The 16,859-nt window shown below is 40.3% G+C and overlaps 1 protein-coding gene and 1 long non-coding RNA gene across 2 annotated transcripts in view; both read left to right on the top strand.

The window, feature by feature from the left end:
• LOC146986388 (protein NLRC3-like) overlaps nucleotides 1-16,859 on the top strand; it is a 144,286-nt gene that overhangs the window by 114,982 nt on the left and 12,445 nt on the right. The gene's annotated exons all lie outside the window — the stretch shown is intronic.
• Nucleotides 13,426-14,563, top strand: LOC146986390 (uncharacterized). The gene is made up of 3 exons (XR_015036075.1): nucleotides 13,426-13,912; nucleotides 13,952-14,029; nucleotides 14,105-14,563. It is a non-coding gene; the product is annotated as an uncharacterized LOC146986390 (long non-coding RNA).

Here is a 16,859-nt window from a genome sequence, read left to right as displayed (position 1 = left end):
TGATACTTCACCACATTCACGCGCATCCCTTGGCTGCACAAACAGAGAGGACCGCCCCGTTATGCCGTTCTCTCTCCTCATTGGATAAAGGATGTAGGATACAAGGAAAGTTTTCTCCTCGGCTTACAGCAGAGCAGAGTGACTGACAGACCCGTGTTTCGGACCAAACACTCTATATAAGTGATTGCTGTCGGAAGATATAACTATTTAAGACTTATATTAACACAAACCAGAGATGGGGACTCGAGTTTGCGACTCGAACTCGAGTCGCACTTAAGTCGCACTCACAGAGACTTCAGACTTGACTTGGACTCGTGCCCAAAAGACTTCAGACTCGACTCGGACTCGTGCCACATGGCCGGTAACGTTATTCAGATGGAGGTTAGATCTTCATATTGAACTCCTACAGAGTGCAGCCAAACACCAGGCTAAAGAGAGAGCAGCAGAGCTCCTCTGACAGCGCAGTCAGCTGCAGGTGAGTGACAGGTGACTGTGAACCGGCTTTTTTTTTTTTTTAATAGCAGCACCGTCCGTAGCCTACATGTAGGGTACAACGTCCGTTTGTTGTGAAACTTTCCTTCACGGGGACTAGCTGCTGCATGACTGGCACATATCAGGCTGCTGTAGGCTAAATCCTCCTGTTTATTTATGTTTTTGCTGCGAAATATGACTGAAGGCCCGTATGGAAGTCTGTACGTGTCGACACGCCCCCATGAGTTGACGGAGCTAATTAAAAAAATAATAACAACCAGTTCTTCTCTCAGAAACATGCGGTTCCAGAAAGGTTTTGCTGCACATAAAGATGTGAGCTATACCATCCAGATCTAATGACCTATAATTAACAGCCTAAATCATGTTCCATGTTGTTCATCTGGGTTTTCTGAATTCAACAAAGCAAAAAAAAGAGAAAAGGCCAGTGCAGAGGGGCAGAGCAGCCTTGATTCTTTCTTGACTCAGAATACAGTTTCCTTTAAAGGAAAGCTTTCATTGTGTGTTTTCTTCATATTGCATTGCAATATCATCTTTAAAGTGATCATATAATAAACAACTAATCAATACTGTATAGATAAAGGAGTGATAATAACCTACAGTAAATGCTTTGAATCTCTTAGCTATAGCTGTGCAGTATCCTCCTTAGTAGACCGGATAGCAGCAGATGATAGAAGGGTCATTACAACCAGAAGAGACAGGAGACTTTTATTTTTTAGAGACTTGAGACTTGACTTGGACTCGTGACCAAAGACTTGAGACTTGATGAAGTCTCACCCCTCAAAGACTTGAGACTTGACTTGGACTTGCAAAAAGGACTTGTGAACATCTCTGACACAAACATTCCGCTTACTTCTGCTTTAGCAGGAGTAAATAAGAGACAGAAATCAGGCGGCACCATCAGGTCTCTGGACTCTGACTTCAAGTCCAGTAAAAATGTGTGGACAGGTTTGATGGAGCTCAGGACTGGTCCTGAGGACGGCTGCTTTGTTCCACATGATGTGACTGATCTCAGTGAGTCAGTGTGTTGCAGCTGATCTGTGTGAAGAGCAGAGAAGAACAGAGTCATTGATCATGAGATCCTGATCCGTCCTGTCACTGTGATCAGATGGTTTCTATTAGAGCTCCTTCATCCACTCACTGCTGCTGTGGCTCCTGTGGAAACCTGCTCACAGCCTCATTCTTCAGCTTCCTGGGGAGTTTTCTTCAAACAAACACAAGTTGTGTTCACACTCAGTGTTTCTCACTAAACTCACTGTTTCACTGAGCTCTAACAAACGTGTTGAGTGTGTTTCCTTCCTTCCTCATCAAACACTGAAACCATCCACTGTTCACAGCTGCACTCTTCTTCTTCTTCCTCCACCTGTTGTGTCTTCATCTTCTTTGCTGTGACGTGTGTTTGTGCAGCTTGAGAGTCAGAGAGTTAAAGTGTGTGTCTGACACTGCAGTGACATCACATGGAGAAAACACATGATGAAGTGTTTCCTCCTCGTCTCCTCCTGCTCTGTATCATCACTAGATAAAGACTCCAGCTCCTTCTTCTCTGTGCTCAGTGTTCATCCATGCATACCAGCCTCCATGTGAACACAGTGATAAAACAGTGTGTGTGTGAGAGCCATGTAATGTCCATGTGTGCATGCTGACAGAGAACGTGCTGCTCTGACCCCCCTCCTCCTTTCAGGGTGCAGCCTGCTGGAGTCACATTCGTTCTGAGGAAGTGTAAGTGTGTTTTTACTTTGAGCAGCACATTCAACCATCTTCACACTGTCACATCACTGACGTCATGAGTCTTCATCAAACTGTCAATAACTGATCACATGATCAATAACTGCAGCTGTGTCTTGTTCTCTCCATCAGATTCCTGTCGACTCACAATCGACACAAACACAGTGAACACAAAGATCAAACTGTCTGACAACAACAGGAAGGCGACATGGGTGTGGGAGCATCAGTCATATCCTGATCATCCAGACAGATTTGACCAGTGGCCTCAGCTGCTGTGTTCAACTGGTCTGACTGGTCGCTGCTACTGGGAGGTCGAGTGGAGAGGAAAGGTTCGTATATCAGTGAGTTACAGAGGAATCAGCAGGAAAGGAGACAGTGGAGACTGTTGGTTTGGATGGAACGATCAGTCCTGGAGTCTGAGCTGCTCTGATGGTCGTTACTACGTCAGGCACAATAACAGAGGGACAGACGTCACCTCCTCCTCCTCCTCCTCCTCCTCCTCCTCCTCCTCCTCCTCCTCCTCTGTCTCTAACAGAGTAGCAGTGTATGTGGACTGTCCTGCTGGCTCTCTGTCCTTCTACAGAGTCTCCTCTGACTCACTGATCCACATCTACACCTTCAACACCACCTTCACTCAACCTCTGTATCCTGGGTTTGGACTCTGGTCGTCTGGTTCCTCAGTGTCTCTGTGTTGAGTGAATCAGAGTCTCCTCCTGTCACAGAAACCTTCTCACTGTTGAACAGACAGTTCAGTCTCTACATGTCTGTCTCTGTCTCTCACTCACGTTTTCACATCCATGGATTAAATCAGTGGATGTTTTAATATTTTCTCCATTCGATTCTTGTAAACTTCTTCCTCTTCCTTTGAAGATGGACGCGTTGATTATTACAGTTACAGTTGAAATTATAGCTGCTGCGCAAAGCCGTAGCACATGGTTGATCTGTTATGAATTTATTTTCAAAGTTTTGACATTTAGATGCTGTAACGCCACCATATTGTCTTGTGTATCTGTCATGGGTGATATGAATGCTAATGTGTCAGATGATAAGCCCCTGTTTGGGCAGCATTTGATTGAGTTCTGTCATGACTGTAAATTAGTGTTCTCTAGTAAAGCTATGGGGAAAACATTATAGTAAGCTTTTTAACTGTATTGAGAGTGTTGTTGGGTTTAATGTTGGTACTGTTGTTGACAATCAGGGTGATTAAACGTGTACACTGCTATTGAGAAACTGTCGGTAAACAAATTATGTGGTCCTGATTTGATAACAACTGAACAACTTAAGTATGCAAGCTACAGACTATGCATGCTATTTGTTTCTCTGGAATTCTTCCATCTTATGTTGTACTTCCAGTGTTATTTATTGTTAAAAGTAAATTGTTGGGACACTTGTTTCATTATTTCCCAAACCATCAGGAAATTTAAATCTTGACATTTTGTTTTGTTTTTTTTTTACATGTAAATCATCACAGTCACGGTTACCACATGTTGTAGTTTTTTTATTTTTTTTATTCAAAACTTTGTTTCACATTACAAAACAGTTTTTCAGAATAATATGCAATCTATAAATCACATCTATATTATACGCCAGGGGGAATTTACAAGTTTACAAAAAAATGTTCAAGTTTTCACATATTGATAGTCTTAATCGCTTTCTGGTTGCTTGAAAATTTGATGGAGGTTATGTATTGCTTGAGCTCACCGCTAAGAGCAGTAAGGGAAGGTTTTTTTTTTAATGAAATGAAATTTAATATGAAATTTTGCCATTCAAATAATAAGGTTGATAATAAAAGTTATGTTAGCTTTTTCCTTGTTTTTTTTTTCAGGTCAGGGAGCCCAAACAGTACATTCCTCCAAAACAAAATAAAATCACCATCAACACTGATAGCAACAAAATCACAAATATCACTCCATAGTTTTTGCACAATAGGGCAGAGCCAAAACAAATGGGTCACAGTTTTCAGCATGTACAGAACAGAAAGTACATTTCACGTCAATCTTTTTACAATGTGGTCATTGGATGGATAAAATCTATGAATAATCTTAAATGAAATTTCTCTCACTTTATTAGTTAACAGGTATCGGTTGGGTAAGAGCCAAATCTTCTTCTAGTCGGTGTCCTCCATAAATTTGTTCCAGTATGAGATTACATATCCCTTTTAAACAGGAGTCTTATTAATTTGTTGTTTTTCCGATGGTTACCGGCCAGACAAGCTTTACCTATTGGGGTGTCTGACAAGGATAACAGGGAGAAATGTTTGGAATCTATTCTAGGTTGAGATTTAAATAGCATGCAAACTCCAGATGGGATTGCTCCAAAAACTCTGGCAAAATCTGCAGGTGATACAGGGATATTATATTCAGATAAAAACGATTTGTATATTATACGAATAGAGGAGACCATCCCTGTTGAATAAGTGAGCCACATACAATGTTATAAAACCAATACTCAATAAAAAGGGATTTATGTTTAAATAAAATGTCCTTGTTGTTCCATATATAATGTTATGAGGTGGAAAATTATGCTTGAAGATAAGGGACCAGGAGAGAAAGGCCTGCCGGTGAAAGGCTGACAATTTTACTGGTATTTTGTCAATATTGTAGTTACATGCTAAAAAAAAAAGTTTCAACCACCCAGTCGGTTGTAGGTTGAGGTGAACAGCAGAGGAGAATGTGCTTCTCCTTCAGCCAGAGAATTTCTAATATTGATTGTCAATAGACTGGCTCTGGTAATAACTAAATATCATACTAAAGAAATACAACGGTAATGATTAAAAAATTAACCAAACATTACCACAACAATGAAAAAAAAGTGCATTCCTAAAATAGCTTTTAAAACAACCAGGACAGAAGCAACAACATAAAAACAAAAACACGTTGGAATAGCCTACCTACAATATTACAGGAGCTGAAAAAATCGTTGTCAAAACGAAAAAAGTAGACATCATATGCATTCACTGACATGAGATTATGAAAATAAGATGCATATTTCTCGCTATGTCATCAAAATGCAATTTTAAGCAGAAACTATGTTAAAATATAGCATTTTATACCGAAAATCAAAGGAATGGCAGCCATTTTATTTTTCTTCCACAGCCGAAAACCTGAAAGTCACGTGACATCCTATTAAAGTGCATGGGCCTCGATTACGTTTACATTTCACATTTTTAAGAGGCCAAAATGTAAAATTGCTACGTTTCTTAGTGTGGACCAACGTAGTCATGACACGTTTTGCTGTGAGACTGGGTTGTCTCTTTCCACTTAAAATAAGACTCATCGCCTAAAATTTTTTATATAATTTTACTTGTTTCAAACAAATTTTGACTTGAAATAAGTAGAAAAATCTGCCAGTGAAAGCAAGTTTTTTTGCGCTTGTAATAAAAAAGAAAAACTTGCTCCACTATCAGAATTTTCTAATTTCAAGTGAAAATGTGCTTGAAAGAAGTAAAACATGTCTAAAAACAAGCTACTTTTTATGTGAGGTGTCTTATTTTAGGTATAATTAGATCTGTTTTGACTTGAAATTACATTTTGCCTAGAAATAGGACAAATATTCTTGGTAAGATTTGGAGTTTTCGCAGTGAACATGCGGTCGTGGAGCTTTGGAGGCTGAAGATTGTCATTTGTTGAATAAGTTAGTATAGTTTGTCCCCCCGAAACACTTCTATTGTGTTGTTTGTATTTGCAGTACTGTACATGTAATCAGATTGATGATTTCTAAATTTGTTTGTATATTGTCTGTTTGCCTGCATTTTATTAAGATACAGTGCATTGTCCAACCTGAGTTTTAGGGGTAATTAACTGGTCCGATTTCCCAATTCAATTTTCCATTTGACAGTAACAGTAACCCAAAATTCACCACAAACTTATTGTACAATTTTTTTTTTTTTTAAAGAGAGAAAAAAAAACTGAGGAACCAACTAAAACATCAAAATGTCACATGATGTGAATTTTTTGTCACAGGTCCTAGGTAAATATCAGGAAAATACCTGGCTGGGACTCCATCAGCGTCACAATGACAACATATTACTGAAAGGGGAGTGGCCTGTGTCCTACCATGAGACATCAAATACTGGACTGTTTTCAAACTGGTTTTAATGAAATAAGTAATAAAGGCTTTTAATTTTTTTTTTGTCAGAGGAGCGCCTTGGATTTTTCTTCTTCTTCAAGGTGTGTCATGTCCCTGAAATCCCTCTGAATCAAAACTGCTGTTGCAGAACTGCAGATGCTTTAATAATCGTTAAAAGGAAATGGAAATCATCGTTACAGCAGCAGCAACATCACACATTCATCACACACAGCACAGGCAACAACAGAAAATCAAAACATGAAAAAAAAATTGTTAAAATTATAAATTTTTAGCTAAAATGGACTGCTTGAAAGTAACCACTAAAAACAATAAATAAAACAATCACTCACTCTCAGTCACTCAGTCAATGTACAATATCTACCATGAGAAATGGTCATCACAGGAAACAAAGAATTTCCTTAATGTAATATGTTGATATGCATTAAAAGTTGTAAAGGAGTTTGAAAAAGAATGTATAAACCAACACTGAGCTCTGTCAGAGCCATACAGTAGGGGAAAAGGTTCTGCAGGGTTGTTTTAATAACATAACCAGTTTTATCGTGTCAGTGGGTGTGTTGTCTTTAAAATGTTCAGTGTGACTTGGCAGTTCTTTCAAAATATTCTGATGTTGAATTTAATTCATACATGAAGTTCATAGAAAACCTTGTAGCTAACTTTGTTTTATGGAAAGACAGAAACCAACTATAACTCAATCAATCAATCAATCAATCAATTTGTTTATTTCGGGCATGTCCATCATCATTATCACACTTCATCAAGTAATACAATACATATGGCCGAAAGGGAAAGCGGGAGAAGCAACTCATCTGCTGCTTCTGTGACTTTCCTGCTCCAAAGACAAAACAGTGGCTGAATATTTGATCTTGTGCTTGTGTCATTTTCTATTCAGTATATATTTGAATTTGAAGCACAGATGAAACAAACACAGTCAGATTTTGTTGCTCCGTGTGAAACTCTGCAGTTTTCCTCCATATGTCGACCAGATTAAATTTTTTCATGAAGGTAGACAGAGTGGAAGCAGAAGAATTGTTAGTATTTGGGGGCCATCTATCTAATGAACTATTCAAAACAATGTTGAAATCTCCACCCATAAGGATTAGCGCATTGGGATACTTTGACAACCACTGTAGAAAGCTAGATTCTAAAGCATCAAATAAAAAGTCATTTTCCGGTTTAGAGTTATATCCATATATGTTGGCATCAAATTTGAGAAACTGCTGCTAGTAAATGATTAGGATGACGTCAGCCCTGGTATGTCGTGGATAATAGTGGATAATGTCTGTGAAGGTTCTTATTCTTCTTCCTCCCTAGGAAGTTTAAACCCCATACACACCTGGAGTCACATGACCGCCCCTCCAGTTTCAGGGGTGTGGTCATGTGACTTTGATCATAGGACCCCCCACACACACACACACAGTCACAGATAGACACACAGACACCACACCCACACAAAGAGCTTATGGACAGTTCATAGATCTTTCATAGATAGGCCTATGTAAGTTATTGTGGCTGAATTTGTCTTCATTTATGTTACTTTGTAAAAAAAAAAAAATGTCATTTAGGCTTTTGTCTTAGTTGTTAAATGTTGTTCTTTGGCAATATCTGGATTTTTTCATTGCTATTATATTTTTGTGTATTTGATTAGGCCTACATTTACGCGCTGATCATTAAACGAACAAATCAAAGGGTTACTCAGCAGTTAATCAGTGCTTGAGTAGCTTTTTCACCAAGTACTTTCTACTCTTACTCAAGTAAATGTTTGAATGGCTACTTACCCCCCCCACCCCACCCACCCCCCCAGTGAAAGTGACTGAGGGCTCCTATAAATACAACCCTGCCACATTTGTATCAGAGACGAGCAAAGCACCAGACCTTCACAACTACAACTAACTACAACAACAAGATGATCAACGGAGAAGTTGCACTTGAAGCTTTGGGTGCGCTCTGCAATGCCGAAATAACGGTTGTCAACCAGAGTGATGAATCCAGCGGATCACTTGTCAGGAAGTTTAACAGTTTTTTGGGGTTGGGCAATCCGTCTGGTGGAGGAAGAGAGACATTTTCCATCCATAACTTCATCCCTAGGGTGCTGGAGTCTGACCAAAGACAGTAAGTATTCCTATCTATAACTACTAACTATTTATGATGCAAAAATAATGGGAAACCTATTGGAAATTAAATGATTATCTTTCTTGTCATCAGATTTAGAGGACACCTGCAGAGCACTGATGGAACAGAAATATGGTATGTATAATCCTCTCAATAAATTCTATAGGGAAAGGAAAGGTGATGATAATTCTAGGGGCCCAGCGCCCAGTGGGGCCCATAAAAAACCCCAGTAGTCTAATCTTTGTATGACTGATTTATTCTGTGTAAGACCCTGACTAATACTCATAGTACACTGTAAAAACTCAACATCTTTCCAAGAATATTTGTCTAATATCTTGTCCAAATGCATTTAACGTATGTTTAACGTTTTAATGTAGTAAAGTTATCTGAAATGTAAAATAATAATTAAACCAAATAATTTTTCCTGACAGCCTAGGTGAGGCACAGCGTCTGCCTCCCGGGACCTGCTTCCTTAAGGTGGCAGAAGACGTAAGCAAGGATAAGACAACAGGACAGAAACTTAAAATCACCATCGATGAGAAGAAGTTGTTTGACCCTGGATACGACTATGACTTCACCAACCTGAAAGACACTGAGACTTACAGCAGAGGTGGAGAGAAGTATGAACGCCCGTGTGGGTACAAACGCTTTGCCCTCAAGGTGAGTGCCCTTCTACTGTGTCTTTTGAATCAGCATCAGGTTTCTCACTGCAGATTTTCGAAATGCCATCATCCCAGTATAAATATCTAAATCTGGGTCAGCAAAAACTACTTCAGTCAGCATGTTTACAGTTTGAATCCACTGGTCTTTTTTTTTTTTTTTTTTTTTACAATAGAAATCTTTGACCTTTAGCAGCAAAATCTACATAGCTGCAATAGCGTCAGGTGTTACCATATCAAATTTAGTGAGAAGGAAACAAAGAAAAAAGGTAACCCTTTAATTTACAGGATGCTAATTATGTGATCATGTCTAGAAATAGCCTAGAAATAACAATTTCATAGTAATGTCGAGAAATATAGCCAAGAAATAATGATTGATTGCGTAGAAATAGCCCAGAAATATCGGTCAATTGCAAGAAGAGTTGGTGGAGAAAAATTCTGGCCTTTCCCAAAAATTTCAAAGCATTAAAAGCCATGTGTGATCTTTTTTTCCCTTTAGGAAAAGCATGGCATTACTATGAAATAATGTTCATTATACAACAAGTAGTTCCGATCAAGCAATCTGATTGGTCAACAAGCATTTAGAACGTGCTCAAATCAGCATGACAGCAAGTCTGACTAATCACTACTCCGCCATGTCATGTTGTTGTATCCATCTCCATGATAACCATCCATGGATTCTTATTTTTATTTTTTTTAGAAACGTTATGTTACTCGTGAAAATAAATCACAAACTAAATCAACCTGTAGAGTGCTCCTGTCAGATGCCAAACTCAATTAAATAATCATTTTTTAGTTAATATGCTGTAAACTGCCCCGTTTTAGCCGAGATGTGTAGGGGAGAGCCGCCTCAATTGTAACGTTTTTCACTTTTCACTCTACTACACAGAGATCGTTTACCTACATATGTCATATTTTCAGGCAAAGTACCAATACATGTCTGCTATCAAAAACAACTTAAAGTTTTTCAATTAATAAAAGAGGTCTTGAGTAATATAACTGAAAGCGGACTGTGTCCGATGTTACAACTGAAGCGCTGGTGCGTCTTGATTTTAACAGCGGGTTTGATAATTGTAACACTGCTAAAAAAGTAGCATTAAACTCATCGTTTTCAGGTCAAATCAATTATATTTCATTCAGGGAACTGCTTAACGTTTCTTTAGCACTAAGAATGTCCTATAAAAATATTGTATATTATTAAAACAGTTGGAGCGTTTGTGTGAATGCATGCGAACACTTATGCTGCGTTCGATTACACTCGGAACTTTTCTTTTTTCAGAAGCAGCGTTGCTCTTTCTCTCTCTCGCTCCCTCCCTCTCCCTCAAATAGCTATAATATCCTTCCCCAGCAGTACTTTTTGATGTTCGAAAGACATCCAACCACTGTGGCCGGCCATGTTTTCCGAGGTTGTGCAATGAAACGCATTTACCTCGGAAATCGTAATTTCCAATGAGTGCAATCGAACGCAGCATTAAGAGTCCTATACCTGCACTGACCCCTGTTGGGTCAAATATGTAGCAACACCTCAAATCACTTCTTTTTTTAGAGTCTATGCAAAAGAAAATCAGTCGGTTTGCACAAGTTTTATTGCAACAATATGCGTTACAAATGCGCCGCTCAGAGCACCGTCCATTTGGCTTTGTTTACAGAACACACCTACCAATAATTATGTGTTAAAACGATGCAAATAGCTACTGCTCATTCTCCAAGTCCATCGGATTATATTTATTCTCACATTCATGTTAAACTTTAAACTGCAATCATGAATCATTTCTGTTATTTTGTCTGCATTAAAGCACTGGTATATAAACCATATTTGACTGACATTCACATAAATGTCTAATTTTTACATGTTCCTTATGAAATAAACTTGTATTTAAACCAAAGATAAACATTACATTTTCCCTTAATCATGTTGTCTGTCTATCATTAATCATGTCCTCTATCACCAATCATCTATCATGTGATCACTTTTCTCTCAAACACACATTCTCTATTCTCTTATCAAAAGAGTAATAACTGTACATTAAGTACATAAGTACATAATGGGCCCTAGTTTGCTGGCGCAGCGCAGGTGGCGCAAGGTAGCGCAGCCGGTCTAATGCAAGTTTCGACCAGCGCAGCCTAGCACAAAGTCAGATTGGAAGATTGGCAGATCGCGCTGCGCTGAGATAGGCGTGGCCGCGCAGCAGGGGGAGGCGTCACAGATTCAGCTTGGTGCAGTGGAAGTTTTGTGCAAAAATGTCCCGCCGAGGTTGCGCTGAAAGCTCGCCACCTCCAACCAGGTCTAATCTCAGCGCAGGGCGAAGCGCAGCAGGTGCAGTGGAAGTTTGGCTGACTGACCTGCAGTGCACACACGTCACCAAGACCTCACAGGCAGGTTTCCACAGTTCCAGACACATTTCAATGCAATAAATATCCACAATAACCACTATTTAATGCAACTAACGGAATCAACACGTGAATTTATATCTATATAGATTGTCCCGTCACATCTGACGTCAGATCAAAGCAGAGATCAAAGGCTGTCGGTGCGTAAAGGAAACTCCACCACCTGAATTAACACAGCAGGGACGAACTGGCACTGAAAAGCAGCTGTGGATGTCCCAAAAGCAAGACTGAGGGTGGATGACTGCATGTCGCTGCCGTGTTGAGATACCACTCTGCCCTTGTGATGATCGCTTTATTTATTTATTTACTTATTAATTCATAAGCGCGTGCGACCGCATCACGCAGCCGTAATGAAAAACAAAACACAAATCATCATCTCTCTTAGTCCACCACAACAGCCTCGGTATCAGATAGTCAGTATATAGCCTACTACAGTATACTCAGCATCTCTATCACAGAAAAAAAAGAGAAAAAAAGAGACGGACAGAGAGAGAGAGAGAGGAGGACAGAGAGAGCGCGAGTCCTTTACGCTGATTTCATCCACATGGTCTTTGTTTATGTTGTGATTAGTGTAGCCTACACCTCTCATCTTGGTTACACAGGGTTTGAATAAATGTGAGTTTCTTTATTAGTTTATTAGTTGTTCTCTCGGTTCTCAGTGTATCAGATCAATCCTGGTTAAGTATATTAGTAAACTCATTATTGGTCACTCTGAGCTCGGACCTCCGGACCAAAACAGCTGTTTCCTCCTGGGAGAGGTTCGGCCTCTGGCGTCGCTGTTTCCTCCGTCCATGTCCAAGTATAAAATGACAAACTTGCAGCGCGCATCACCCGCCGCGCAGTTAAAGGTGAGAAGAGGAGCTCCTTTGATTGGTGAAGATCTGACTCGGCTGTGTCAAACCCACTCCACGCCTTTCTCTCCTCCTCCTGTCTCCCTCCCGCCCTCTCTCCTCCCTCTTTGCCGTTTGCGCCGGTGGGAGGGACGAGGGGAGGGGCTGCGCTGGTCTAAGTCTGACTGCGCGGCCCACCAATCTTGCGAAATGGACCTGGGCCACACCCCGTTGGCGTGGCGAAGCTGCGCTGCGCTTAGACTTCGCTCGGTCGAGGAAACTAGGGCCCTAAGTGTCCACTTAATATAACAGAATGAATCTATCCTGCAAGTTAACTATCTCACATTTACTCTGCATGGACACAAACCTAAATAATAAACATGGTTGGCCCATAACTTACTGTTTTAACCCGTGAATTCTCGTACCATATAATTGGTTACAATTTACGTGCGCACCTTCAACCAGGGCTGCAGCCGTAGCCGGTCTTAACCTGCACATTTAGCATTAGCTTCAACACTATACACAATAATAAAAATACTTTTCACACATAACAGCCCATAAATGTCCGTTTCAGAATGATGTACCACACACACACATATTTCCACACGTACAGTATTACCCCACAAATGCCGAGGAGCCAAAAGAAAGTAAACACAGAAGTAAACATTTGACTACGGCGACGGACGCCATTTTAGCCACTACAACAGCCTCGTACCGTGGCACTTTCGTTGTTTACACACTTAACGAGCTTCTAGCTTCTTTACCACACATCACCGGGGATTCATATGATCTTATAAACATCTGAAGTCCGAGAAAAAGTTAATAACCAACCTGGAAACACAGGACAGCAATAAGAGAAACAGGACAGCTACTGCTCATTCTCCAAGTCCATCGGATTATGAGCTTCACTTCCGCGATGCACTGCAAACAGTCCCAGTGACGCCGCCGGTAAGTGCTGCCACCCTGTGTCCGTTTCCCGCAACCTCAAGTCATTGTGTGTTTCTCTTTCTTACTCTACTTAGCAGGATAAAATAGTAAAATAAAATGATAACAGTGGCAATAAACCAAGAAGTGACTTCAGATGAAATGAAACAATAATAATATTTCAACAAAACACTTTTGTGAGTATCACATCCACCCCGACAAACAAAAATGGCTCCCGACATTTGATACAACCCAAAAAAAAATTTCTCTGTATTTTTCTTTAATAAACTTGTGTGTTGAATGGTATGTAGTATGTGTAAGGCATGTACATCTGTGGCGTGTAAGGAACAGGTGAGATGAACTGTCTGGAACTGTGTGGCATGAAAGGTAGGGAGGAGATAGAGTCTACATGGGTTTGTATTGAAGGTTGGCCCAGTGACTCATAAGTGAAAGTTGGTCTCGGTCTCCTCTCCCTGGCTGACCTCCTCACCTCTCTGTGTTCATCTTCTACAGGCAAAGTCCTTATAAAGGGAGAATCCGCTCTTTCCACCTGTATTTGTTCAGCATGGTCATTTTGCTCATCCTCTTCAGGCTGAGGTTGGTGCACGACATCATGTTGTTCATTTGTCTGTGATTCATCAGCCACTAATTCTGCTTCTCTTTCTTTTACAGGGGTTTGTTTGTGCTCTCTTCCAGGTAAGTTTGTCTCATCCATGTGTTTATCGTCTCTTTCAGGTAAGTTTGTCTCATCCATGTGTGTATCGTCTCTTTCAGGTAGGTTTGTCTCATCCGTGTGTGTATTGACTCTTTCTGGTAAGTTTGTCTCATCCATGTGTGTATCGTCTCTTTCAGGTAGGTTTGTCTCATCCGGTAAGTATGCATCCACAGGTACAGTTTCTCTCCTTGGTACTGCATTTGAATGTTCCTTGTGGGTCATGGATGGTTTCCTCAGGGTCTGAACAGGGACTGCTGCAGGAGGAAATGGCTGCGATACTGACATTTGCCCTCCTCCTGAGGCTGTTGATCTGCCAGGTCCAGATTGATCACTTTCCATCCTGACGACAGGTGTTCTCAACCAATAACCTCCCGTCCTCTCATCCTCATCATCAGTGTCTGACATCACATCGTTGTTGGTAGGGCTTTCCCTCTTTTGAGGTTGTTTTTGTCTCTGAGGGGGTGTTAAGGCCGGATCGGCTGACTGCGCTGGGCCTTCGACAGGTAAGTCATTGACTAAAAGTAGCAAGTTTCTGTGTATGGTTCTGTTTCTCGCACTTGGGTCTCCCTCAGGATGAATGACATATACAGGATTATCAGAGATTTGCTCCTTCACCACATAAATCTTCTTCTCCCAGTAAGAACGAAGGCCGCTGATCACCACAATGTGTCGCCAAATCTGTCAAAAAATGATTTTATGAATGAATGATTTTAACTTTGTGTGTGAATTGTGTTTCCTTTTGTGTTCAGATTGTGTTCACCATCAGTGACCTGCAGCAGAAGTTCCACCTCCCTCTGCTGATGAGCCGGTTCTCCTACAGCACCTACAGAGGAAGCTGAAGGCCTTGGTACAACAGCGATAATAATAATATGTGAGGACTATTTGATGTCAACAAAACTACAGTTTTACAAATAAAATACAACATAAAGAAGAAGTTGGTGGTGAGCTCCAAGTCTGAGAATACACATTTGGTCATAAGTAATTTCAGACTGATCAGGTCCAACTTGATGAGGAATCAAGATGTTTTCCCATTTCAGAGTAACAACCATGAGGTTGAAGGTCAGAACCAGTGGATGGAGGCGGTGTCTGTTGTGTTGCTTTTTGTTAATTTTTTTTTTTTAATTATTATTATTATTTTGCCCCAGTTTTAAAGTTGTGTCAAATGCTTCTTTGTGTACATGAAGCACCTGCAAATACAACTGGTTATTGATGTTTAGTTGATTTCATTCCTCATTTTTTGGTTTTGTAGTTCATGTAATCTACAATCACACTGTCAGTCATTCTTTTTGCAGTGTTTTTTGTTTATTGTTCATAGTTTTTTTTATTCATATTTTTATTTTATTTTCACAAATGATAAAGACAAACAATAAACACACAATCAACAATAACACGTGACAACGACAAAAGCATCACAAACAAACAAAAACAAAACAAGACAAACCAACAAAACATCATAATTTTATAGTTTCATAGTTTTTAATATAAATAGCCTATATGTCACTAATATTTAATTAATCAAGTGAAAAATATTCTGTTTTTTACATCTTTGCTGCTTTTATTTGTAAAAACTCTGTGTTGTTTACCACTGGAGTCCAATAGAAATGTATAATTATTTCCCTCTTATATACGATGCAGTTGTCTGGTACAACATGAGTCTGTACTTCACAGTTCTTCTACTGTGGGTTTTGTCCCTGCTGGATCAGTGTCACCCCCTGCTGACGGTCCTGGCAACACAACAACAACACACAGGAAAAATACACACGTGTTCTTCTGACAAGGGGCGGACTGAAGATCGATCATTTCATTAATATTTTAAGGTTCAGTAGTAGAAATAAACAGCAGTAAAAACATCAGTCTCATCAACATCATCTCCACTCAGATCATGTGACAACCCCCCTCCCCCACTTTCACTTTTGACCCAGTGGTTGTTCCCTGAAAAAGGAACAGACTGCAACTGAAATGGGGAACAAACTGCCAGAAAACAGAAAAGAAGAAGAAGAACCAGCAGTTGTGGCGCAGTTTATTTTTTCGTGTGAAGGTAAGGTGAACAGTTTGAATGTTTTCCTTGTTAACACCTAAGTTCTCTGCCCTTCAGCTTGTCGTTGCGTTGTGGACCGACAGAACCTGTTGTCGGTAGAAGCAGAGTTGGTCGATGGTCAGTAGTTGAACAGAATGGTTATTTGTGTGCAGCTCCACTCAGAGCCAGCCAAAGACATACGCATACTAAGCAGCTGCTTAGGGCCTCATAACCACTCGGGGCCCCAAAAAGCAACAAACTTTTTTAAATCTACTGTGCGTTACCCCTAGAGAATTCCTGCGTAATTACAAAAAAACCTAATTGTTGTCGTTGCACTTCAACTTGTTGTTGCACATTGCTGGTGCAGTTTATTTTAAAAAGATTTACACTACAGGACTGATGTGGACTCAGTGTGGCGGACTGAGCGGCTCACAGGGTTTTTAATATTTTGATTGATTGATTGATTGATTGATATCTTTATTTCGATCATGTAAACGAATATGATGTTCAGAAAGACAAAACACCACAGAGGCTCCTGCTTCAACAGCTACTACAGTCTATTGATCAGTACTGTTACTGCCTATCATCAGTACAGTTGTCAGGTACTTGTACTTTCCTTGGGTATGTCCTTGTTGTGCTACTTCCTGCTTGTAGTGCAGCTGAGTTGAGGCCCAGTTGTTGTGTGTGTAACAATCAGCTGTAGCTTGTTTGATCCAGTGGTTTTCTACAGGGACGCTGTCCACACAGAGACTGTGTCACATCAACTCAGTGGATCTCAGTCCTTGTGTGTGTCAGTGGATGGAAACAGTCGTCCATGGATCATGTTGCTGGGCTGCTCTTCACTTCACTGCAGCTTCATGACGCCATCTAGTGGACTGAGAGTAGAAGTACAGCAGCTGATGGCAGCTTCC

The sequence above is a fragment of the Trachurus japonicus genome, chromosome 6, assembly GCF_045865225.1.
Source record: "Trachurus japonicus isolate A0001 chromosome 6, Traja_1.0".
Taxonomy (NCBI): domain Eukaryota; kingdom Metazoa; phylum Chordata; class Actinopteri; order Carangiformes; family Carangidae; genus Trachurus; species Trachurus japonicus.
This window is presented reverse-complemented; position numbering and strand designations above follow the sequence as displayed.